Genomic DNA, 25,907 nt, shown 5'->3' on the forward strand with positions numbered 1-25,907 from the left:
TAATAGTAGTTAGTCTCTTGTCTAATTTATACCTATTTTATGAAATAAAATCTTACAAATTGACTGTCGCATAGTTTCAGTAACCGTATTGTTTTTAATTTAATAACCAAATCATTAGGTTCAATTTAGCTGGTCTAGGGGCCTAGCCAAGATGCCAATCGCTTGCGCTCCGACAACGAAGCGCTTTCTGTCTCTATCACTCTTACGTATTAGTGCGATAGAGAGACAGAGATAGCGTTTCGTTTCGTAGCGCAAGCGATTGGCTTGTTGGCTAGGCCCCCAGAACAGCTAAATTTACCTAATATTCGGTTATTAAATTAAAAAAGAACAAAAATTGCCATATCTGCTAGGCCCCCAGAATAACTATATTGTACCCAAAGATTTGGTTATTAAATTAAAAACAAAAATTGGCATCTTGGCTAGGCACCTTGGGTGCGTAGCCAAGATGCCAATTAGTTTCTGTCTCTATCACTCTTAATACATATTAGTGCGATAAAGAGACAGAGATAGCGTTTCATTGTCGTAGCGCAAACGATTGGCATATTGGCTACGAACCCAAGGTGTCTAGCCAAGATGACAATTTTTGTTTTCAATTTAATAACCAAATCATTAGGTAAATTTAGCTGTTCTGGGGGCCTAGCCAACATGCCAATCGCTTGCGCTCCAACAATGAAGCGCTTTCTGTCTCTATCACTCTTACATATTAGTGCGATAGAGAGACAGAAATAGCGTTTCGTTGTCGTAGCGCAAACGTTTGGCATATTATCTATGCTCCCAAGGTGCCTAGTCAAGATGCCAATTTTTGTTTTTATTTTAATAACCAAAGAATTAGGTAAATTTAGCTGTACTGGGGGCCTAGCCAACATGCCAATCGCTTGCGCTCTAACATAGAACAGCTTTCTGTCTCTATCACTCTTACATATAGTGCGATAGAGAGACAGAGATAGCGTTTCGTTGTCGTAGCGCAAACGTTTGGCATATTGGCTACGCTCCCATGGTGCCTAGCCAAGATGCCAATTTTTGTTTTATTTTAATAACCAAATCAGACAGATGCCGTTTCGTTGTAGTAGCGCAAACGATTAGCATGTTGGCTAGGCTCCCAGAACAGCTACATTGTACCTAATGATTTGGTTATTAAATTAAAAACAAAAATTGGCATCTTGGCTAGGCACCTTCAAAGCGTAGCCAACATGCCAAACGTTTGCGCCACGACATCGCAACGCTATTTCTGTCTCTCTATCGCACAAATATGTAAGAGCGATAGAGACAGAAAGCGCTTCCTTGTCGGAGCGCAAGTGATTGGCATATTGGCTAGGCCCCCAGAACAGCTAAATTGTACCCAAAGATTTGGTTATTAAATTAAAAACGAAAATTGCCATTTTGGCTAGGCATGTTGGGTGCGTAGCCAATATGCCAATAGTTTGCGCTAGGAGAACGAAACGATATCTCTGTCTCTCTATCGCACTAATATGTAAGAGTGATAGACACAGAAAGTGCTCCGTTGTCGGAACACAAGCGATTGGTAACTTGGCTAGGCCCCCAAAACAGCTAAATTTACCTAATAATTTGGTTATTAAATTAAAAACAAAAATTGTCATCTTGGCTAGGCACCTTAGGTGCGTAGCCAATATGCCAATCGTTTGCGCTACGACAACGAAACGCGCTATCTCTGTCTCTCTATCGCACTAATATGTAAGAGTGATAGAGACAGAAAGTGCTCCGTTGTCGGAACACAAGCGATTGGCATCTTGGCTAGGCCCCCAAAACAGCAAAATTTACCTAATGATCTGGTTATTAAATTTAAAACAAAAATTGTCATCTTGGCTAGGCACCTTGGGTCCGTAGCCAATATGCCAATCGTTTGCGCTACGACAACGAAACGCTATCTCTGTCTCTCTATGGCACTAATATGTAAGAGTGATAGAGAGAGACTATACGCAACTCTACGGAGCGTTAACGTTTGGCATGTTGGGTAAGCACCCTGATCGGATGATAGAACCAGAATATTCTGATAGTGTACAGCGGAACTCTTCAATGGGTACTGTACCTAAACTAAAGTAACAAATATCAAATCAATCCGACTTTTAAATAGAAGGGTGAAAATCAACTTACAAAACATAACCAATTGGACTACAAAAATTAACTTAATTCTAAATAACATTTTAATTGAATAAAGCCTTATTTAAAATAGTCCCACTTCTAGAATAATTATTCTGTTTTTCATTCCGCATTTAAAATAAAAGTCACATGATTTATTCACCTTAATTTTATTCTAAAATAACTAGTGCAAGAATTATTCTAATTCAAATCGATTTGAATAAGAAAAAAAATTCTATTCTTATTCTTATTCAAGTTAATTTTTGGTCAACTCTGCTACAGTCGAGGCAAATAAGTGGGGTACTAAAGTCTTCTTATGCCTAAGTGGCACAGTCGGGTAGGTTACGAAAATGGTGCCAAGAAATTATAAACACAAAAAAACTTATAAAGTGATTAAGAGTAACTTCAGACGATTTTTAAAGTAGATTGAGTAAAGATTATTTTAGTAATATCTTTTTTTGGTATCAAACTTAAACAATGGTACCAAATAATTTCAAAAAAATTAATTCAATATTATAAAAAGATTCAAGCACATACAACAAAAATAAGATTCCTCTTTCAAGCTGTCCTAAAAAAATATGTCACACATTTGTCAGAAACTTCACTGATCTTGAAAAGGATATGAACGTAATCGGAATTTGTTTACGGATATTTATTTAATATTATAGTGAAAAGATATAAAACAGCCGAGATTATTTGTATGTGTATATGGTCAGTGTTACTTATATGAGTCAATTACTTTTTTAGTTTTAGTTAAGGGAATGTACTTTCCTGTGGTCATTGTAAAATAAACGAAATCTAAAGCCAAATTAAATCTTTATACGCATATTAAATCCTTTCACTACTTGAAATTTGTTTAATAAAAGTACTAAAAAATGTACCCAAACCATAATATGAATTATTGCTGTAATGTGCAGAGAAAAGACGCCGGTTTTCCCGAACCTTATTGACCAATACGCGGACGAAGTCTATTTTAAAATCTAATTGATTGCAATTTGTTTCACGCTTATTCTAAACACATATGAGTTTACTAGTATATTATCGATATAATCACATCCACAACATAATTAACATGTTCCATACATGTTAACGGAATTCTAAAAGTATTTTTAACAATCATCAATGCGATTCCTTTTGAGCCAAGGAAACGAGTTCCTCACAAAGGGTGGAAAAATAATTGGATAGAATATATGTGACCTCCCACGGGTAAAGGTACCTTAATGGCGGTTGGCGCTTACGCTATTATTAACGCCGCTCCAATACTATTGCGGTGCTTTGCGACGTAAGCGCCAGCCGCCATAAGGTACCTTTTCCCGTGGAAGCTCACATATTACAATGAAGCCGAACGTTGAAAAGTTGGGCTGATTCACCGTGACACTTTAGATCGGCGAATTCATTGTCTACTGGAAATACTTAAATTACATGTCAGTTATGTTACAAATTGTAATGAAGGTAAAACCTCGTAATTATGTAATGAACTATAATTTATGTTATGATGGTAGAAGTTATTTACTTGACTTGGTCCGACTCTAACCGTACGAAACTACTGTCTATGACGAAAAACCTTTACCATAGTGACAAATACGCAGGGTATCCCCTGTCACTCGCTTTTGACATTTGCCGATACATTTAGTTTAGCATTTCGTTCGCATTACGCACATTCCTAATTTCCCCGGAGACTGCCTTTATACTAATTGGCTAGTATTTATTGGGCTTTTCCAGATACGTAGATAAAATCACAATTTATTGGAACCTGATCATTAAAGGCTTATTATTAACAGGGCAACTAAAATATTAAACAGGAACTTTCGTTGGGCATATAATAATATAATTTGGCTGTGCATTAATATTTTAGCGCCAAAAAATATATATAAGCATCATATTATTAAAAAAACTGGCAGCAAAATCAAGCCACCCAAAAAAAATATAGGGAACTTAAGAGGGCGTAGAGGAGGGTAAATTTTCAGATTCTGTCAAATTACCCCATTTCACACACAAACGCAGCTCACGCACACTACCTCAATTTTCGAGTTTAGAGTTAACTACTGACCTCCTTTGAAGAATTCAAATTGTCAAAGCTTTCCTTTATGAGAAGACAGAGAAAAAACACTTTTTATATATAGCTTTCCTTGTTTGTTCATGTCATGTTGTTGACTTTTGTATTAAGATAGGTACAAACGGCGACGCTCTCAACTGTCCATCGGTGGACCTTATGCCTTTTGTAATAAGGTTTACGAACTGTCAGTTAACAGTGTGGTGGTGGGCGATGGTATGCGGTAAACATATACCGAATTAAACCTAGGAGTTTTTTTATTAAAGATATAAGAAATCGTCTATTTTACCTACTCGAAAAAAGTGGACTATATCTAAAATTATCCCTTCATTAGTTATAGGTCTTATAACATATTTTTTACAACTAAAGACGCTTATTATATTTCACTTATAACTTAATGTTTAAAGCTCTATTGATAATAAGGCTTTAAAAACATCTAATAAAATTCAGGTGCAGTCAGCCAAGAAAGTGGTTTACCACTTTTCGACTCTATCAATCAGATAATAGAGTCGAAAAGTGGTAAACCACTTTCTTGGCTGACCGTACTACACTTATAATTTTGTGAGTCAGTAAGTGATGCTTACTTAAATCTTATCGGGAAAACAAATAACTCATAATTACCTATATTAAAATATTTAAATGTACTATTTCATCTCATACGTTCAATAAGGCCCGGGACCGGGCCTTGTCACCCGCACTGACAGAGGGCCTTTTTAGCCCTACATAATATTAAAGAACTGTGTCCCGGATAGTATGGGTTCTGGACCATGACGCGTCCCGAAGTAACTTATACAGGGTGTAATCGTTAAGTGTAGCCGTGTATAATTCCGAAAATATAACAGATATCAGAAAACTTCAAATTGATATCGAAAGTGCGTTACCCAATGACAAAAATTACATTATTAACTTTTTTTAAATAATAGCAGAAATATCCCAAACATTAACTTCAAACCCTCCCATATATTTAGTACGACGACTCACCCCTCAAAGAACGTCGGTGTCGTAAGAGATAAAACTGCTTGAGATTCATTATTTACGATAAAAAACTGTAAGAAAATAATAAAACTACTATTTATGAAATAATAAATCTGACATTATTTTTTTTACTACACCGCAAATTTTAAGAATAGTTCATTTAGAAATATTTAAGAGGGCAATGTATCGCACAAGAAGGGCGTCACTTCGAGCAACTACTGTAATCAAAAAAATTAATTACTTAAAAAATAAATGATAGATTTATTATTTCATAAACGGTAGTTTTAATATTTTATTACAGTTTATTATCACAAATAATTAATCTCAAGTAGTTTTATCTCTTACGACACCGACGTTCTTTGAGTGGTGAGTCGTCGTACTAAATGTATGGGAGGGTTTGAAGTAAATGTTTGGGATATTTCTGCTTGTATTAAAAAAAAGTTATTACATAATGTAATTTTAAATCGTCCCCCGGCGCTCCACAATTACCGGGTTGCGGAGTGTGAAATTGGCTACCGAAGACGCCCCGGGAGTGCATCATCAGGCTTCCGGGATCGTAAATGCTACTGACGATAACAAACCCAAGATGTCCATCCGCACTAACCACCGGATTGGCACGTGGAATGTCAGAGGTATATTAAAGCCCGGGAAAACTTCCATAATAGAGCGAGAAATGGAACGCTACAACGTCTCCATACTAGGACTATGCGAAACGCACCTTAAGGGCCACTACAGAACAGACGCAGGAAACATGCTGTATTTTTCTGGTCACGAGAAGGAAAGCAAACATGGCGTCGGTATCCTGGTGCCTGCAAGAGTCAATAAATATGTGACCGGATACAACCCTGTAAATGGCAGAACAATTACAATCCGTTTTAACTGCAAACCATGCGCCCTTAACATAGAGTCCAGGTATACGCCCCAACTGCACAGTCTACAGACCAGGAGATTGACGAGTTCTATGGCCAACTAGAGATGACCATCGGGAAATTGCCAAAGAGATAATTGTTCAGTTTGCAGGGAGATCTAAATGCAAAAATAGGCCAAATGGAGGAGGGCGACCATATTCGGCAAACAGTGGGAGCTTGGCACCCGCAATGCAAGAGGTGAAAGGTTCTTGGAGTTCTGCGTTGGCAACTCATTGACCATACTTAACACGTGCTTTAAGCACCATAAGAGAAGGAGGTACACCTGGAAATCACCGGGGGACCAGTACAGAAACCAGTTAGACCTCATAAACGTCAGTCATCGCTGGAGATCATCAGTAACCAACACGAAAACCTTCCCAGGAGCAGACTGCGGGTCCGACCATATGCTTCTGGAAGCGGATGTTCGTCTGCGCTTGAAAACTACCAGCAAAAGTGAAAGCAAGCCCAGCAAGTTATCGCCAGCTCTAGCAGAGAGTTTCAAGAACAAGATGGAGACCAAACTGACCACAGACAACATCGGTATAAGCAGCGATCCAGAACAAATGTGGACGAAATTTCGAGGCCAGATACATGAGACTCTTAACACCATGAGAGAATCACCAATAGGCAGGAAAGTCTGGATAAGCGATGAAACATGGGATATGATAACACGCAGAAAAAACCTACTAAAAGGAGAGAACAGTGAGGAAAAACAGCTCGAATACCAACGGCTCGATAAAACCATTGATGCATTCTGCAGGCGTGATAAAAACCTTGAAGACGTCTGTTCTGAAATAGAAGCCCATTCAGAAAAGCATCAAACAGCTGACCTCTTTAGGAAGATTCGCCAAATTACCCGGAAACGCAAACCCCAGTCTTGGATAATTGAAGACGAACACTGCGACAAAGCCACTGGAATGCTAGCCGAAGCAGTGAGCCCAGAACCAGACATACTACGCTCGGAAGTGACGGAGGCCATTAGAAAACTAAAAAAGAACAAAGCATCCGGTCCAGATAATATCACAGCGGAGGTCTTACGCTGGCAAATACCTCAAGAACAGGCAGGGTTTGTTAAAGGCCGAGGCACACGCGAGCAAATTCTCAACGTCAGACAGATCATTTGAAAAGTGCTATGAATTCAAACAACCGTTGGTCATGTGCTTCGTGGATTACCAGAAAGCCTTTGACTGTGTAAAGTGGAACAAACTTTGGGAAGTCCTGAGCGAGTTTGGTGTCCCGCAGCATTTGGTTAAACTAATACAAAACCTATACGACTCTGGCTTTGGAACGGTGAGGGTGGAGAACACAACATCTAGTCGTTTCGTGTTCCAGAAGGGTGTTCGACAAGGCTGTATCATATCCCCGATACTATTTAACATTTACGGAGAGCACATCATAAATAAATAAATAAATAAATAAATATTATAGGGACATTCTTACACAAATTGACTAAGCCCCACGGTAAGCTCAAGAAGGCTTGTGTTGTGGGTACTCAGACAACGATAAATATAATATATAAATACTTAAATACATAGAAAACAACCATGACTCAGGAACAAATATCTGTATCATCATACAAATAAATGCCCTTACCAGGATTCGAACCCGGGACCATCGGCTTCATAGGCAGGGTCACTACCCACTAGGCCAGACCGGTCGTCAAAACACATGCGACGTACATTGGAGGACTGGGATGGAGGTGTTACGGTGGGTGGATGCAAAATCTCTAACCTCAGATATGCCGACGACACCAGACTCTTTGCCTCTAGGGAATCCGAAATGAGAACATTGCTGGACCGCCTTGAAGACACAAGCCGAGAATACGAACTAACTATCAATAAGACAAAAACCAAAATCATGATAGTTGACAGATTCAATACCCGTCAGCAAACAGACGCCCTTAACAGCTATGAAATAGTTAAGAGTTCACATACCTAGGCGCTGTTCTGAGCAACAGGGGCGGATCTGAGGCCGAAATCAGACGAAGAACCGGTATGGCAAAATCGGTAATGTCTCAGCTGCAAAGAATATGGAAAGACAGGAATATTCTCAACAAAACCAAAACCAGAATAGGTACCCTTGTCTTTCCCATATTTCTCTACGGGGCGGAAACCTGGACACTGAAAACGGATCTTCGGAAAAAGTCGATGCATTTGAGATGTGGGTGGGGCGGCGCATGCTCCGAATACCCTGGACGGCACGCCGCACCATATTAGCGCAGCTCAAATTGGAAAAGGAACCTAGACTATCCATCATCTGTCTTCAACGAGTACTGAGATACTTCGGTCACATAGCTCGCAGAGACCCTGACAACTTGGAGAGACTTGTCGTGATGGGAAAGGTGGACGGCAGACGACCTAGAGGACCAAGTCCAACGAGATGGTGTGACCAAATATCCGCCCAGATGGACATCACAAGCAACGCTTTCCACAAAGCAACTGACAGGGATAAGTGGAGAGCTGCCATAGGAAAAATTAGTAAGCGGAGTCACGATCCTCAGCAGTGAGGGACCGACTTAGAAGAAGAGAGAATGTAATTTTTGTCATTGGGTAACGCACTTTCGATATCAATTTGAAGTTTTCTGATATCTGTTATATTTACGGAATTATAGCCTGGCTACACTTAACGATTACACCCTGTATGTCATTAGATAGTTCATAGCCTATATCGATAGAATATATCGTTCTTATGAGCGTATTTGGTGGGCATACCTTGTTAGCAAAAAAATCTACTGCTTTATAATAAGGTGGCACTGGTGGCAGAAACCCATTTCATTTGTAAAACTATCGCCTGTAATTTATCTGTAAAATATTAAAACATTGTATTCACACTTTTCAAATGGCAGATTCAGTTTTTTTTTAACATTTTTAATGTTTGACTTTGGCCATAATTCAATTTAAATAGAAATCATCACCGCCACGCGCTGCTAATTATTATTCACAAAAAATATATGAGTGCCTATTTTAAAGTGATACTTTTTAGAATGAGGAATAAATGAGAATGATAAATTTTAAATTTTTTTATTTAGTACAAATCGCCACACTGTGATTGTAAAGGCCAAAATTGTCCCAAAAAAATACATATAATTTTAATTTATTGTGCAAAAATCAGTTTATTTGTATGAAAAGGTATAACGAATATTTAAAAACTGAATTCCTCGTCCCTAAATTATACAAAGATGATATATAACTTGCACTAGTTGCTAAGAGCATGAAGAAATATAGCATAGATTGGACCTGGGGAGCCGACCATTTCCCCTCTTCCCTTTTTTTGGTACACGGTACGATCTCGTTACTACCGGGCCAAATCAGCCCATTATTTGGTAATAACGGTATGCAAAGCATCTAACACAACTAATAAAACCTCCATTAACCGAAGTAAGAGACATATTTTATAAGATTTGACAGTATGTATGAAGAATCTCCAGATTTATAAACGGCAATTAAGCCACCAGTATTGGGTTGCCTATAATCATATGCCCACTTCAATTAACAATGAAATTAATTTTCCGTGAATGTACTCGTAAACCTCTATCCGTTAGTATGCGATTCATTAATGGACGCACCATGGCCCAAATCGGGACACGGTTCTTTAACACCTAATGTTAATAATCAGTGAACATCATTAATTACGCTCAAATGCTTAAGTTTCAGTACAAGTAAAAGTACATATGAGCTGTACTTTTAATTGTTAGTACAATCGGCATCAAATAGATAGTGACGGCCAAAGTGACCAAATATAGCTATAGGATCTAAATGTGAACGAATAAGGTCAGGTGAGGCATATAAGGCCCACCTTTATTTTAACTGAAATATGTTTATAAATAATCAGGATATTATTACCAATATAGGTTTCTCATTAGTTCATGTTTCTTCATGTACCAAAATAGTTATAAAATATTCCGGCGCTTTTGAAAAATACACGTTTTATAAAAAACCATTATGGTTTGCAACCGGGCCTTGTTACTTGCACTGACATTGGGCCTTCTTAGTCATAGTACAAGTTCAAGAATAACAGATAACATTACCGGGCCTTATTAACTTTTATCATGAATTATTTCATCTTCAATTTAAAATGGTCTACAGTAAAATAAGGCCTACATAAGTCATAGGAAACCAAATTGTATTTTATTTAGAAAGTACCTATATGTTGTTCATAATCTTCAGTAAGCTGACTTTTAAGAGTCTATCTTTTATAATTAATGTAGATTGACAGTTTACGTAGGTACTTAGCAAATTGTACTTTTACCTTTAGGTTTTATGTCGGAAATATCTCACCCAATTTGTACTGAAACATAAGCATTTGAGCGTAATTAATGATGTTTACTGATTGTTAATCTTAAATATACCTACTTAATATTATGTAGAACACTTAAATTATTTTAGCGGACCAAGCGGATGTGTATTTTTGTGGACCACTTTTTTTATTTAAATAATTAAATTGTAATTCATTCAAAGAAAGGTTATTACAATTAGGGATATAGATATACCTCACCTACCTTATTACAAAGCATTACAAAAATGTCCAAAGGCCAAAGCCACGCTGATAGGACATAAGAACTCATAAACGAGCTCATAAACGTTCACTGAAAAAACCCAAAGGCATTTTTGATAATTCTATTTCGTTACTGAGTTATCGTTTTGCACCGAACATCAATGAAATAAAAGCACGTTGTTATTTGATAGATACATTTATATAAAAATCGTCACATGAAACCAATATAGGTACTCGTAAACCAGACCATTGCGATGGTATTGGCTTTAAATATCGTTCTTTCAACTGATAATATAGCCACAAAAACTCGCTGAGACTGCAGGTCGAGTCTTGATTTCAGTTTCTTGATGATATATCATTGAATTAACTTTCAAAGCACGTGATAGATCTTAGAGTACCAACAAAACTGATTGAAACTAAGAATTTTATTGCTGAAATTATGTGAACAACATTGCTTCATCTTCATAAATAAAATTTTAACAATTAAAATTGTTTACGTTAAAATGTGAAGAATTTTGTTGATAAATTGTCTGTCTAGTATATTGACATTATGTCATATATGTTTTTAAAATGACGTAATACGAATGCCAGCACAATGAAAATATATTCCAATAAGAAAAAACAAATCTTCAAACTTTTTTCATTTTGAGTGAATTAGGAAGATAACTTTTTTTGTTTTTGACTTTCTCGAATAATTATTTTTGCACCTTACAGCTCTCGTGATTATGCGTCTTTTGAGCCTATTTTTTAATATCATATCTTCACAACTTTCCGAGATATAAGGGGATCGCACTTTTTCGTGAAATCGGAGCCTATACTGGAGCGAACGAAAAGACATTTCCAATGTCAAAATCAATGGAGATAAAACGAAAATGCTTATACACGTGTCGTTCCGTGCCGATCTGTATCACCGTACGCGTATACTTTCATGTATTCCGTTCGGTTTACGACTGAAATAAAGTGGCATGCATGAATGCCGGTCCGCTTCGTTTTATGCCCCAAAATCAACAGGCTACGGTACAGACTAGTTGGTTATGAAGCTCGTATTTGCTACAATTTAAAAAGTCGACACGGGTATTGCTGTTCGTACAATATTGTTGATACAGCAAGCAAATACTGCCGATGTCTTTCTTTCAATATACCTAAGTAATAAATCCAGTTTAAGTTTAAGATTATGTACAAAAAATGTGTTATAAGTACAATTTCATGCCCGAGGCATTTTCACTATTCAAATATAATTTGCCAGAAGCCAATAATTTGCTATGTCTCATTACCGAACACAAAGCTTACCAAATTGATATTCTGCTTAATTTAAAGCCCTTAACCCTATTGGTGGAATGATCCCTTTTTCCAGAAAATAAAATGAAATGGCTTTTGTTCTGCTAAACAATAAATTTTAATTGGGAACGTGAGTCGACTCCGAGGTAACTCTGGGCTTACGCTGACTCTCTATTTATTAGATCGGCGCCCAAAGGTGGTATTAGATTTTATGGCAAAAGTTTTATGTACGCGCTGACCGACCGTTTGGACTTATAATGCTTGTACTTTAAAGTGAGGCGCGATTTTGACTTTGTAATAGGTTGTGTAGTTGGCAATTTATCCTGAACACTACAAGATTAGCCCCCTTATTCATAAAACTTTACGGGTCTGATTTAGTTAAATTATGTTTTATCCCTTTCTTACAAATACATAAGTCAAAATGACAGATAAAGACAAACGATTATTAGATAATTGAGGTTTGTAGCGCGTTTAGGAATAAGGGGGTTAATAGATTGAGCTTTCCACCAGAATTTAACTGACGCCTACTTGTTTAAATGAGGTAAAACAATCATTTCATACGAGAATTATACCAAATTTGACTTGTACAATAGCTATCTATTGGTAGGTAGAAATAGAGTTCAAACTGGACCTCCGGAACCGCCATTTCCCCCTGCCTCATTGGGGGGGTAGCCAGCTAAGCATGAGATAAGGTACAATCGTGCTAAGCGACGTCGCCTGAGATAAAAGTTCATGCGGCTCTATACAATCTGCGTGATTCGATGCGTAGAATGATAATTACCGTAATAAAAACCATCTTATGTCTAACTAAGGTAAACGTACTGATGCTCGACGCGGTCCCAGTACATGTCATCTTGAAACTTAAGTCATTGTCCATAGAGGTGACAGCAAGGTGTCATCTATTGGGCATTAGCATGTCGAGCACTAGTACGTTTACCTTACTCAAGTTATCTCCAAGCGAACTATGGAAAAAATTCGGGAACAAAGATTTAAGCGTGAAAAGATGAAAAATAGACATACAAAGTAACTGATGTAAATATTTATAATATTAAGTAGGTTTACCTACCCTTCTTTCTTATTATTTATATTTCTAACAAGCAGTAGTTATGTCAAATTCGACTTGTGTAACTCGAGTTTGTGAATTCACAAGCAAGCTGGCTCGACCCCTGATCCGCGATATTGCCGCACTCGTGCTAAAGCGGGGCCAAACTTAACTGCATGCATTTTGACTTCACGTTCCGTGTCTTCAAAATAGTCCATACAATTTTAAGCATAGTTTTTAATAGAATAGGAACAACTTCGCTTACACTATAAGTAGAGTAATTTACCATTCGAAACATATTTTGGCAGCGTTTTATTTATTAAAAGTGAATATTAAAAGTAAATGAATTAAAAAAAATCCATAGATATTTTTAGGTAATTTAAGAGTATATTACATACACACCAAGGGCAGTAAAGTAAGAAATGTCTCGGCTTTGCCTCGGCTGGCAAACGTGTGATCTGAGGCTTCCTTAGTTACTGGTCGAAGTGTGTATAGGTGCTATTTATCTGTTCGACGGTGCCGGAAAGCGGCAGCTTCGTATAGCGCAGCGTGCAGAAAGTTGACGCTTTCTGCACGGAGAACAAAAATATAACTTTACTTAACCTATTGTTAAAATTAAGTAGCTTGTCATGTAACAAATATGAAATAAAAACAAAGCGTTTAAGTTTATCGTAAGAAACATTTAATTGTAACGTTCGTGAAATACTCGTAGATACATAAGTTAGTTAGGCACATTTACTGGTATTATGGTATACCTATAACTTATAACTTACGACTAGATTCACAGAATCGATCTTCAGAAAAATACAACAGCATAGTATAAAGATTACGATATCTATTCCATTAAATATTAGGTAGATACTCTAAGCTAAGGTATTTCGTTAAATAGAAGGGTTTCATGTTTAAGTACAATTAACTGTGTAGGTATTTATTACCATCAAATCATTATCAAGTACCACCTTAGAGGATATAACCAAACGGAGTAGCCATTAACAGGTGTTCCCCCTCTGTCGAAAATAGGCTGCCAATGGTCATACACATTGTATGGACTGGCGTTTATCTAACATGGCTATTTTTACGTTACCGCCAATCCCGCTGGAACGCATCCAAGTCGTCCCGCCATCTCTTTCTCGGTGTGCCTCTGCTACGACTACACTGGGGACGCCAGCTAGTGGCTACATATAGGTATATGTATAAGAGATGGCGGGACGATTTGGATGCGTTCCAGCGGGATTGGCGGTAACGTAAAAATAGCCATGTTAGATAAAGAAATTTCTCAACAGCTGATTTATGTTTATATGAAGATGCAACGTTAATGTATGTTATCTAACCAATCCTCGTCCTCGTCGCACAGCATCTTGCCTACCATCTCCTCCCCCAAATCCTGCAGGGCTAGCACGATATCTTCTATTTTCGTCATCTCAGGAGTCCTGGTGATAAATAACATATTACTTAAGATGTTTTGCAAATTTGAGGTAACATCTTGATAAAAGCGTGCAATTTTAAAGCCAAAGGTGGCTTTGTATCCTTTGGTTTGGAATTTTGAGATGTGGTCTCATACTAATTAATTTTCTGAAATTTGATACAACGAAGAAGAACATCGTGTGAGACCTAATATCTACAAAAGTTAATTTCACGTTTAGTTTAGAAGGTAAACAATCAGTCGCATACGTGAATTGTACATGAAGAGAAACACTTCCAGTTCCCATGCCCCGCAGTGGTGGAACAGCGCCAGGTTGCATCAGCTACTGGCCAGAACCTTCCTGTTGGATAGTGGCGTTCTTAGATGATCTCACAACGTCAACTGTAAGATTAGCCGACCTGGTGATCAAAATCTCTTCTTCTGCACAGTCGAGGAGCAGCACCGGGTTTGTGAGCATCAGCCACAGGCCAGGATCTTCGTTGTAGACAATGGCCTCTCTCAAGAGTCTCACAACGTCAATAACTGTAAGAGTAACTGACCTGGTGGACAACACTTCTTGACCTGCCCTACTGTCGCAGAGCAGCAACGGGTTTGTGAGCATCAGCCGCTGGTCAGGATCGTGATAGGCAATGGCCTCTCTCGAGAACCTCACAACGATGATAATTGTAAGACTGACAGACCTGGTGAACACCACCACTTCCCCTGTCCCACAATCACGGAGAAGTACCAGGTTCCTCAGCATTAGCCACTGGTCAGAGACTTCCTCTTGAAGCGAGAACTCGCCTGTTGAAGAAAAAGCAAAGTCTGGCTAATCAAGTGTGACAAAAGGATGCAGGCATTTAAATATATCCGTTAAACAAAAAAAACGTGTTCATAGGTATGCTCTTTTACATCCGTTAAGTGTGCCAATGAGATACTTGAGAGCACATTTATTTATAAATATCACAACATCAATGTTGGTTAAAACCTATGTATGGAAGTTCATTGATCTCTTATTTGTCAAACTAGCTGTTTAAAAAAATACTCAAGATAGTACCTAATAATAATCAAACATCTGCAAATTTCCCAGATTTTCTTATGACCACGAATCAAAACTTTGACTCAACGTGGTTCGTTTGACTAAGATATCTAGGTACCTACTTCGTTCTTCAACATTCATAGCCTTCATAGACAGCGATAGACAATAAACATAGATGACGAACTAGCTCTGTAAAATGACCCCACACATATTGTGCCACGGTGGGTGGGGCGTAAATTTTGTGCCACGGAGCTATTTAGTTCGCAAATAGCGGCCCGTTGTGACAGTCGTTGTAAGAAGTATTTAGATTATTATTTTAAGGAAAAAATATGCCTTAATGTAAGGTTAAATGATGTGCTAGCCGTTCCAACAAACACTGAAAATATTATGGGATTACCTTTCACGTATAATTTAACCAGGATAATATTATTTTGATTTATTTTGATCATAACAGATTTTATATGGGGATGATGTTATGCAATTTTTTAAACAGCCATTGATATTAAGATCCTATTATTTTAAATTTGTTAAAGTAGTTGTTTTGATATAGTCCGTAACGGACTATCCATTTAATTTAAATTAGTGGTAGTAAATACTAATCGCCGCGCCATTGTAGGTGGTGCTTTTTTTAATGTTTATATTTTAACTATGTCCCTGGCATCTAATTTGGTATAGAAATATTTGTGGAAGACCAGGGCCTAGCACATGATTGGCGCGACAGTATCTCGCAGCGAGATAGACTACCCGTCTTTTTCTAACTATGTTAAAAAGAGGGACGGGTAGTCTATCACTGTACTGACACTGTTTCAAAATGGTGTACCCTTATTTTATCGCCAAATTTTTTGCAGAATTTTGTTATACAGAAAATTATTCATAGAATAATCGAATCGCACATTTTTGTTACAATTAATTCTGTTTCTTCGATTATTCATTTCAAAGAAACATATTTTGTAACTTGATTAAAATTCAGAATATTTATTCAAAGATTTTTAAATAAAATAAAAGACTGACTGTAGAATTATTATTCATTGAATATTATTTGTGCGACACTCCAGTTCACAGAATATTAATTTCAACAATTATTGTTTTACAAAATTACCTTTCACATACTCGTAGTATTCATTGAAATTGCTAAAAAAGGAGTTTAGGTTACTTTAGAGATACAACTTCTAAGAAAACGAACCCTTGCTGGAAAAGTGGGTTAGGTTAGAACTGCGACCCCCAAGAAAACGAACGGTTGCCAGAAAAGTGGGTTAGGTTAGGTTAGAACTGCGACCCCCAAGAAAACGAACTGTTGCCAGAAAAGTGGGCTAGGTTAGGTTAGAACTGCGACCCCCATAAAAACGAACTATATCCATAAAAGTGGGTTAGGTTAGGTTAGAACTGCGACCCCTAAGAAAACGAAATGTTGCCAGAAAAGTGGGTTAGGTTAGGTTAGAACTGCGACCCCCAAGAAAACGAACTGTTGCCAGAAAAGTGGGTTAGGTTAGAACGGCAACCCCTAAAAACGAATTCCTTCCAGAGAAGCAGATTGCGTTAAATTAACGACTAAATAAATAAAATTCGACTAAATGACTATTCTGTATATTAAATTTTGGTTAACCGTATTTATAAGAAGTGACTTTTCTACAGATCGATGATTCTGTGAAATGAAATTACATGAACAAACTGTTTTTGAAACAAAACTAATGTTTTAAATTTTTGGTGAAACATAACTAATCCGAACTAAAATTATTTGAAGTAAATATTCTATGTAAATATTATTTTGCGATTTGAAATTACTTGAAAAATTTTCTGCAAAACGAAAATCTGCAGAAAAATTGACGGTAAAATAAAGGTAAACCTTTCAAAATACATCCTACTCATTAATATTATGCTTCAACTTTTGAATGTATGAACAATAAATACGCGTCAAAATAATAATTATATGAATTGGTTCCCTCTTGTTTAGTATAATCCTTATCAGATTTGACAACGCCAAAATATTGTAACGCCGCGCAAGAGGTTTGACGCATAGAATGTTATTACCTATTGCCAATCAAAACTTATATTGACCAATCACAACTTTTTTTTAATAGCGGGAAATTGTTTATTGGATATCATTAAAAGCTGGTGGAACATATTCATAGAGAAGGGATAGTTGTGAGTGTTAGTGTGGCTGGGGTCATTTTTGGAAGGCATTTTTCTTTGGATAGCGATGTCTATATATATTCCGTCGCTTTTCATAGGTACCTAGAAAACTTCTTTCGAAACAGTTAATTTAACGTTTATTTGTTTCTATGCCTCTCGTACGGTTGTTAGGAAACTGGCAATTCTAAAATGTTCTCTTTTTATATTTAGATAAATAAAATGTAGACGTTGATGTTTTTTTAACGTTAAATTAGTATCACCGAGATGTTTGTAATTTTTGATGAGATTTGATTTTGATGTTTCCTTCGTCAATATGCCAACAGAATCTCAGTTGGTTAGCTCTGTGGAACATATCAAATGCTAAACCCCACTTGCGTCGAGGTTACAAATGGTTAATCAATCCAATATCACAGATAGCGAGTTGCTAACGTAAGCTAAGGCACCTATGAAGTTACATTGAAGTCTAACTGCTAATGCTACCGAGACACATTTATAGCATTCGCGACCACAAGGCAGCATGGATATGCAAGCCATTAACAGTAAACGACGTCGTACATTTGATACAGTAGATTATCGAAATGTAGGCTCCAAACAACCGCAAACATGTCCCGTAGGAGTATATGTAATATGTGTAGCAGTAGTAAAACCATTAATGTTAATATGGCACCGTAGGGATAAGCAACGAACACAAAAACATATATAAGCTGTAGGTACTGCACAGCCGTTGTTTTCGAATTATTTTCTACATCTTTTTTATTTATCGATATGTTCCAATCCCATTCAAACATTCACTACGTTCGCCTCAAAATTATATTAACTATATACTAGTGGCTCTGTAACTTGTAAGACCTTTTTTTTTTTTTTTTTAAATCTTTATTTAAAGAGCTTAGTCACTTTTGTGACGATGTCGCTCTGTACGTATACAAAATTAAATGTAACATTATCTTCTACTTAATCCTAAGGCAACAAGTTTATATACACATTTTGCATCCTCAGATAGTGGGTGCCCCAAAATTTGGTTGCAACCCCCAACTTCAAATAAGGTTTCGTTCATTATATCCTTTCTCTCCCTTTCGTTTCGGACACACTCCATTATGACATGGTATGCATCCTCCAAAATGTCACATTCGTCACAGTTTGGCGACGGCACCTTTTTCATCAAATACGCAAATTTATTTAATGGTATGTGTCCGGAACGTAATCTAAATGCTAAAACTAATTCGCGCCGACCCATGCACGAGTCTTCAAACCATGGACTCCTTAAAAGTTGTGGCTGGATCGTTTTATACCAGATCGCTTTATCTAACGATCTACAATCAAAATATTCACTCCATATTTGCCTACATTGTTTTTTGACTAGGTGAATTGTATCCATAAATGTAGGTATTATGCTCAACGGGATTCCATCGCTAACCGCCTCATTTGCTAAAATATCCGCCACCTCATTACCTGTGAGACCTATATGGGACGGTATCCATTGTAGGGTAATCGATTTATTGTGTTGTTTCAACGTGTAAACTGTTTTTAGGATGGAATAGGCTATCGGTGCTCCTCGAATATTCGAGGTGCATCGAGCCAGGTGCTGAAGGGCACTTCTTGAATCTGTCAGGATTACAAAATGTTTTCCATCCACTGATTCAATCCAAGATAATGCTTCTGAAATAGAAACTAGTTCGATCTGCATAATTGAGATATTGGTTGATATTTTAAACTTAGCCGATACCTTGCATTGGGGATCATAAAAAGCGGCACCCGATATTTCCTTATTCTTGGATCCATCTGTAAATATTTTGTAGTGCAACCCATATGTTTTGTCCAAATATTGTGTGCATTTAGATTTGAGTTGGTTTTTGTCGTATAGTCTTTTGGCTTGTGTTATGGTTTCTAAATTGATTTTAATGACATCAGACATATTTATGTTACTAACCCAAGTATTTAATGCAAACATTTCCAGTTGTTTTTTTGACTGAATTAGGACATCCTTTAGATAATTGTGAATCGAAACTAAAAGAGGTATTTTAATGCCATACTGTCGAGAGCCAAGAATTTGAGATAAATTGCAAATAGAATCAATTGTAGGATTATTTAAAAGGGATTTAGATTTTAAATAATATTTACCAGCCAGATAATATCTACGAATGTGTAATGGGGGGATATGCAATTCATTTTCCATTACATGTATAGGAGAACTTTTGATAAATCCACCAATCACTCGCATACATTGGTTTTGAACTTTGTCTAATTTATATAAGTGACATTTTGCACTCGTGTCATAAAGGAAACTACCGTAATCCAATCGACTACGTATAAGAGCTATATATAATCGCCTTAAGTGTTTAGGATGTACACCCCAACGGGGTCCTGTGAGAACTTTAAAAATATTGATAAATTTAGTCAACTTTTGTGTTATTTCATTTATATGTCGATTCCATCTTAGTCCGCGATCAAGCCACAACCCTAAGTACTTAACATTATCAACTACATGTAAGGCTGAATCGTTTACGCTAATGTTTATTGCCTCGGCCTTTATAAGTTTGCCAAAAACGCATATTTTGCTCTTAGACCCTGAAATTGATAGCCCCTTTTCCTTTAATAAGCAATTCAACATATTTAAAGCAGATTGTATCCTAAATATACCATCATTGACGTTCTTGGCAGCAGTGTATAAAACGAAATCATCAGCATATTGCGATACTGTTACATTGGTTATTTCTCTGCAGATGTTAATCGTCGCTATATTAAATAACAAAGGCGAGAGAGGGTCACCCTGCGCCAAGCCTCGACCGGTATGTCTGATGGTATAAGTGTCTGATATTAAACATTTGAGTATACGTTCCTTAAGGAAATTCCACAAATAATTACATATTTGAGCTCCTATTTCATAATTGTCTAGTTTGTTTACCAAATAAGATATGTCGATATTATTGTATGCATTTTCTAGATCTATAAAACAACTCACAGTCATGAGTCCCTTTGCTTTTCCTAATTGCACGTCAGTCACAAAGCGACTCAAATTATCAACACATGAGCGACCTTTCCTAAACCCGGTAGTAACCTCAGCAAACATCAGATTTTTTTCAAAGTACCATTCGAGACGTTTATTTAATATAGAATGAAAAATCTTACAAATGCATGATATCAATGATATTGGACGAAGTGAATTGGCGGATTGTAGGTTACGACCAGGTTTCGGAATGGGCACTACCCTAATATCTCGCCACTGATACGGAACATAGCCACTCTCAAAGAATATGTTGTACAGACGCAATAAGATTTCTTTGCCACAATCGGGTAAATACTTTAACATGGAATAAGAAATATCGTCACATCCTGGGGCGGTATCCTTTGATTTCATGCAGCTGTCAAGTTCTTGGCGTGAAATCTCGGCACTTAGATGGAAGTTCTTAGACTTAAAACTTGGGGCTGCCGGTAACACATAATCAGGCGCTAAGCTGTGCAGTAGATCGTCGATCTTTTCACTATCTGTATAAGCCCTGTTTGACTTAATGCCTTTTAGCCACTTCATACGAGACCACATATCGCTAGAGGACGTAGATTTATCTATTGATGAACAAAATGTTTGCCAGCTCTGACTTCTAGCCTTTCTTATCTTAAGTTGAGCAATTCGAGTTTTTTCTTTTAACCTATCCAGATTTTGCGGGGTCGGATTTCTTCGCAATTGAGCCAATGCTAATCTTCTTTCGGCCACCGCTCTTGAAAGCTCCGTGTTCCAGTACGGTTTTGGGGTAAAATTGGTTGTAGGGTTCCGATTAAATTTAATATTTGGAATATATAGGTCAGCCGCTATGTTTAAATGTTTTAAGAATAGATCATATGCTTCTTGAGGACTGTCAGACAACACGAAATTGGAGAAGATATTATCAAGATAGTTTTGGTATTTGTCCCAGTTAGCATTTTTAAAATTGCGCGTTTTCCTTATATCGACAGAGTAATTCATTTTCATTTGTATTTTGATGAAAAGATGATCACTGCCCAAAGATTCATTTGTAACTGTCCATTCTGTTTTTAGGGCTAAATCTGTTGATGCTATCGAAATATCTGGAGATGAACTCTGCAGCCTCCCATTTACCATTTTTAGTCTAGTCGGTTGACCATCATTTAATGAAATGAAATTATAATCTATCAGGCTGTCGAAGATTTGCGTCCCCCTCTGGTTAGATTTATTTGACCAATTTGAGTGATGTCCATTGAAGTCTCCCAATATCAGAGTTTTTTCTTTAAATTGTGAAAAAATGTGGTCCCAATCATTTTGCGATGTATTGATACTCGGTGGACAATATATGGCAACAATATCACTTACATCGTGACAATTGTATAGTTGAACGTGTATCATTTCAATGTCATAGTTTAATGTACTTATTGGACATTGCTGCGCTTGAATAGAATAATGAGTCAAGATACATACCCCTCCATATCCATCATTTCTGTCCTGACGAAAGACGTTATAGCCGCTTATTCTAATATTAATGTCAAGATGTAGCCATGTCTCACTAATAATACAAATATGTACTTTTTCTTGGCGAAGTAGTAATTCTAACTCCAATATTTTATTTCTTAAACTTTGGGCGTTCCATTGCAAAATGCTTAATTGCTTGAATGTGCTAAATAACTTAATAAGGGTATTTCCGAGATGTTTTCTAATAAGTAGTTAATAGCCCACTGAATGCATACTTGAATTATGTTGCCGAATTTAGCTTTTACAGTTTCCTCTGGTGAAAAACATATTCCCTTTATCTTATCCAGTAATTGACTAAATGTCATCGATTTATCTCTCTTAGTTTTTCGTTGTTTAGTTGTTGATTCTTCTTTCTGGTCCGTTGTATTTTCAGTTGTATCTTCCGAACACGACATATCCCACTCATCTGTATCGACATTATCGCGTTGTTTTGGCTTTTTATTCCCTGTATTCTTCGCGCGTTTGGTTTTTTGCGACTGCGTGTTTTCGTGGTGTATAATCGCTTGCGTGCGTACAACTGAGCTGTTGTTGTCAGATTCCCGAGTTTCTTGAGTTTCTCTAGATTTTGGTGGTCTTGTCGGTTCTTGGCTAGCCGCGTACGCGTAGCCTCTGGCGGTTGAAACCTCAGATGTTATTTCGGGACGGAAAGCGGGCTGATGAATAGGCGGAGAAGGTGGAGAGTACAGCGTTGATGCTTTCTGGTAAGTATGGTTATGTTCACTCATTATTTCTCTTATTTTTCTCTCTTTTAAGAATACCGGGCATTTCCTATCCAACGAAATGTGATTCATACTGCAGTTTACACACTTAAAGATTTTAGTTTCGCAGTTAGGGTGGTTTCCTCCACATTTGGGGCAAACAAGTCTATTTGACGGGCATACTTTTGATGTGTGCCCGTACCTCCAACATTTTGAACACTGAGTGACTGGAAATACATAAGGTTCCACTCTTATTCTTAAATCATTCATATAAATGTATTGTGGTAACGTATTGCCCTTAAATCCTAGTCGCACCTTTTCTGATTTAACCCAGCCGCCCTCGTCATTTGACCTACGACTTAAACGTTTCGCGGTTATTAATTCCATGTCACTTGTAATATTAGTTGTAATATCTTCATCTGACATTTCTATCTCTATATCTCTGATTAAGCCGTAAGATATTCCCACATCTGAAGACTTGTAGCACCTCCACCCAAGTTTGTTAATTTCTCCCGAGTTCAAAAACCTGTCCGCACTTATGTCTGTATCGAATATTAAGCGTAGTTTATATAAATTGACATACTTAACTTGGAGTACACCCGTTATGTTATTAGCCTTCAGAATCTTGGATAGTGCGATTTGTTTTGGCATCTTTTCTTTGTTAGTTACGCATACTTCAATATTATCCGTATTGATGCGTTCGCTCAAAATTGGACTTCGAGAGTTCTTTCTATCTAATCTTTTACGTGTTCGATTAATTAGATTCCACTCCCCTTCCTGATCCTGATTTTCCTCCTCATCCCTCGTTCGTTTTTCAGGTCGTTCTACACTTCCACTGTCGTTTATAGGTAGGTTATCCATCTTCTCATTAGTTAGGTCTGTCTCACTACTTTTTCGTGTCGATGTTACACTATCGTTATGACTAGCATTGTACAACTCGTGTCCTTTATTTTTGTCACCCATTATAAATCCGATTACACTTCATCACTACTTGTGTACAAACAATAGATGCGCACACGTGTTCGGCTGCCGGGCAGCCGGCCGGTGCGATAAGAAACCTGTTGTTTAACTTAATTGCAATTAGACAATGCGCTTCGGTCACACGTCTAGCTAGCACAATGCACTAATCCGAACTGAGAGGGGAACTTGTAAGACCTTGGGATATATTGGAATTGATATTTTGGGTGTCAGTTTTGTGACGGTCCATACAAAATCAAGATTTTTTTCGGATACGGTTTTCCTGTTATGATATGAATCGATATTAGTCTTCGTGGTTCTGAGTGAAAATAACCCGAAAGTTGATGGTTGTCGAAAAAAGTAAATGGTTGTCACTGAAAATACCCATGCGTGAGATATGTATATCTCTAGCTCTACAGCTATCACGGTAGCACAATTATTATTTATCGTTTCATCTGCAAAGTACCTACTCTTAGTCTCTTGAGAAAACCTACGAAATACTGCCAGAGTTTGCAGATAGAAATTCCTCTGAGCCCTACTGAAACTGAAATAGACAACATATACTAAAGAAAAAGTGACCAAACCCTCAAATGTGGAGTTTAGAATTTGCGAAGGACGGATTCGGCGTTTTCACCTAACACGCTGGAGCCTAGAGGCTACCCACCCACTACCCAGCCATGGCGGTACACCTCATAAATTTTCGAGTATATGCAATAGTTGTAACTCTACCGTACGTCTAAATATACCGTAATCTTCTGTCGTGACCAGTATGTTCCTCATCACCCCCTTGTCGTTCGCGTCGCCCACAAGGAAGTGTCTCACCCCGACGATGGAGTCCGGTGGCTTGATCTCGAAATGGCACCGCGTCCAGTCCACCTTTCCGCCGAATGTGCCGTACATTATCGCGTTACGTTTTCTCTCCTAAAAATAACAAAGACATTTAAGGGTAAAATTGTCCACAATTGTCCTTTTAAGGTCCATTTTTTCGACTTGTCCTCTATACTCGTACAAGGTGGACTTAACAAAAATAGTATAGTAGTAGCATATTCGGTATCGTGTTTTGATTGGGAAAAAGTAGAAGAAACAATTTTTGGCTTTGTATTGGGGGGTTGGCCGACTTGGACGACTAGCCCCATACATTTTTTTTCTCGTCAAAAAAAAATCTTCTTTTATAATTTAAATATCTTCCTTTATAAATAGGTATAATTTGTTTAAAATCACGAATTTGTAGGCTTATATATACGTGCAAGCAAATAAATTCCGTCTAGATCATACGCGCAGATTTTGATCACTTCTTATGTTTTTTATAGGTTCTTTCATATAATCTCACTCTCGTATCGTTAATACTTGCCACCATAGACCACATGTTAATGTACTAAGCTATAATAACACACAAATTTGGCATTGATCTCATTTAAACTTACCATATCGGACAGTGTTAGCACAGTTATCTTAAAACAATTCAAACTTTCTTTCATATTATAAAACTTTGGCCAAAAAACGTCAACCATTTTGTCCATTTTGAAACCTTCATTGGGCACAAAATATGGGCATAATTGACTCAGTGTGTTATTTGTACCGGAGTACTTTTCTGGTTTATTTCTTATTTTAATACCAACTTGATCACTTGTTGTCTTATCCCTTTTAATGTCTTGTTTAATGTTTTTCTCGGTTGTACTCGTGGGTACATTTTTAGAACAATTACAGTGACAGTTATTTTTGTTTGATGCAACTAAGAGCATTTTCGTTAAGACGGATTCGATTTCCTTTTCAGAGACACCTCGAGTAGTTTGTATAGCTATTTCACTGGTTGTTGTCATATTAGTATTATTTTCTTTGGTAAATCCCTCTAAAAATTCAGGTTGTAGTACCGTCCGGTTATAAGTAACACCACTAGTTGAAAAAAGTAAATATAAATATAGAAGGTAAGCCAATAACGTATTCATTTTAAATTTCTTTCATTGTATCCTGTTACAAAATTCACTTCCACACGCGTTGTAATGGCAGCTAAAAGTAGACTGGCTTGTCTTGTATATTCATCCGTGGTATTACATAAACATAATATGTAGCTGTGTTTAGTAAACATCACCATTTTGTCGGTGATCAAATATTGTTAGTGTTGCTCGTAATGCTTTTGTTAGGTACTCATACTTTGTTTTTATTAAAACATTGTTACATCAGTATCTCCATGATATTACGTGTGTGTACATAATACCTCTAGCGTCGCATGATGGCTTAGAGCATTTAATAACTGGAGACGCCTTGGCTGTCATTTTCTGTACAAAAAGTATAAACGTCAGATAAACGTCAGTTCATACAAAAGTTTGCACAACTGTGCAAGGTTTTCGGCAGAGGAG

General features: G+C 37.2%; 1 protein-coding gene and 1 pseudogene across 1 annotated transcript in view; both read left to right on the forward strand.

The window, feature by feature from the left end:
• The window catches only part of LOC134806067 (uncharacterized), a 127,199-nt gene that overhangs the window by 11,151 nt on the left and 90,141 nt on the right, over window positions 1–25,907 (forward strand). The gene's annotated exons all lie outside the window — the stretch shown is intronic.
• LOC134801391 (uncharacterized) lies at window positions 4,918–8,559 on the forward strand (annotated as a pseudogene).

Source organism: Cydia splendana, chromosome 2, assembly GCF_910591565.1.
Source record: "Cydia splendana chromosome 2, ilCydSple1.2, whole genome shotgun sequence".
NCBI classification, from domain to species: domain Eukaryota; kingdom Metazoa; phylum Arthropoda; class Insecta; order Lepidoptera; family Tortricidae; genus Cydia; species Cydia splendana.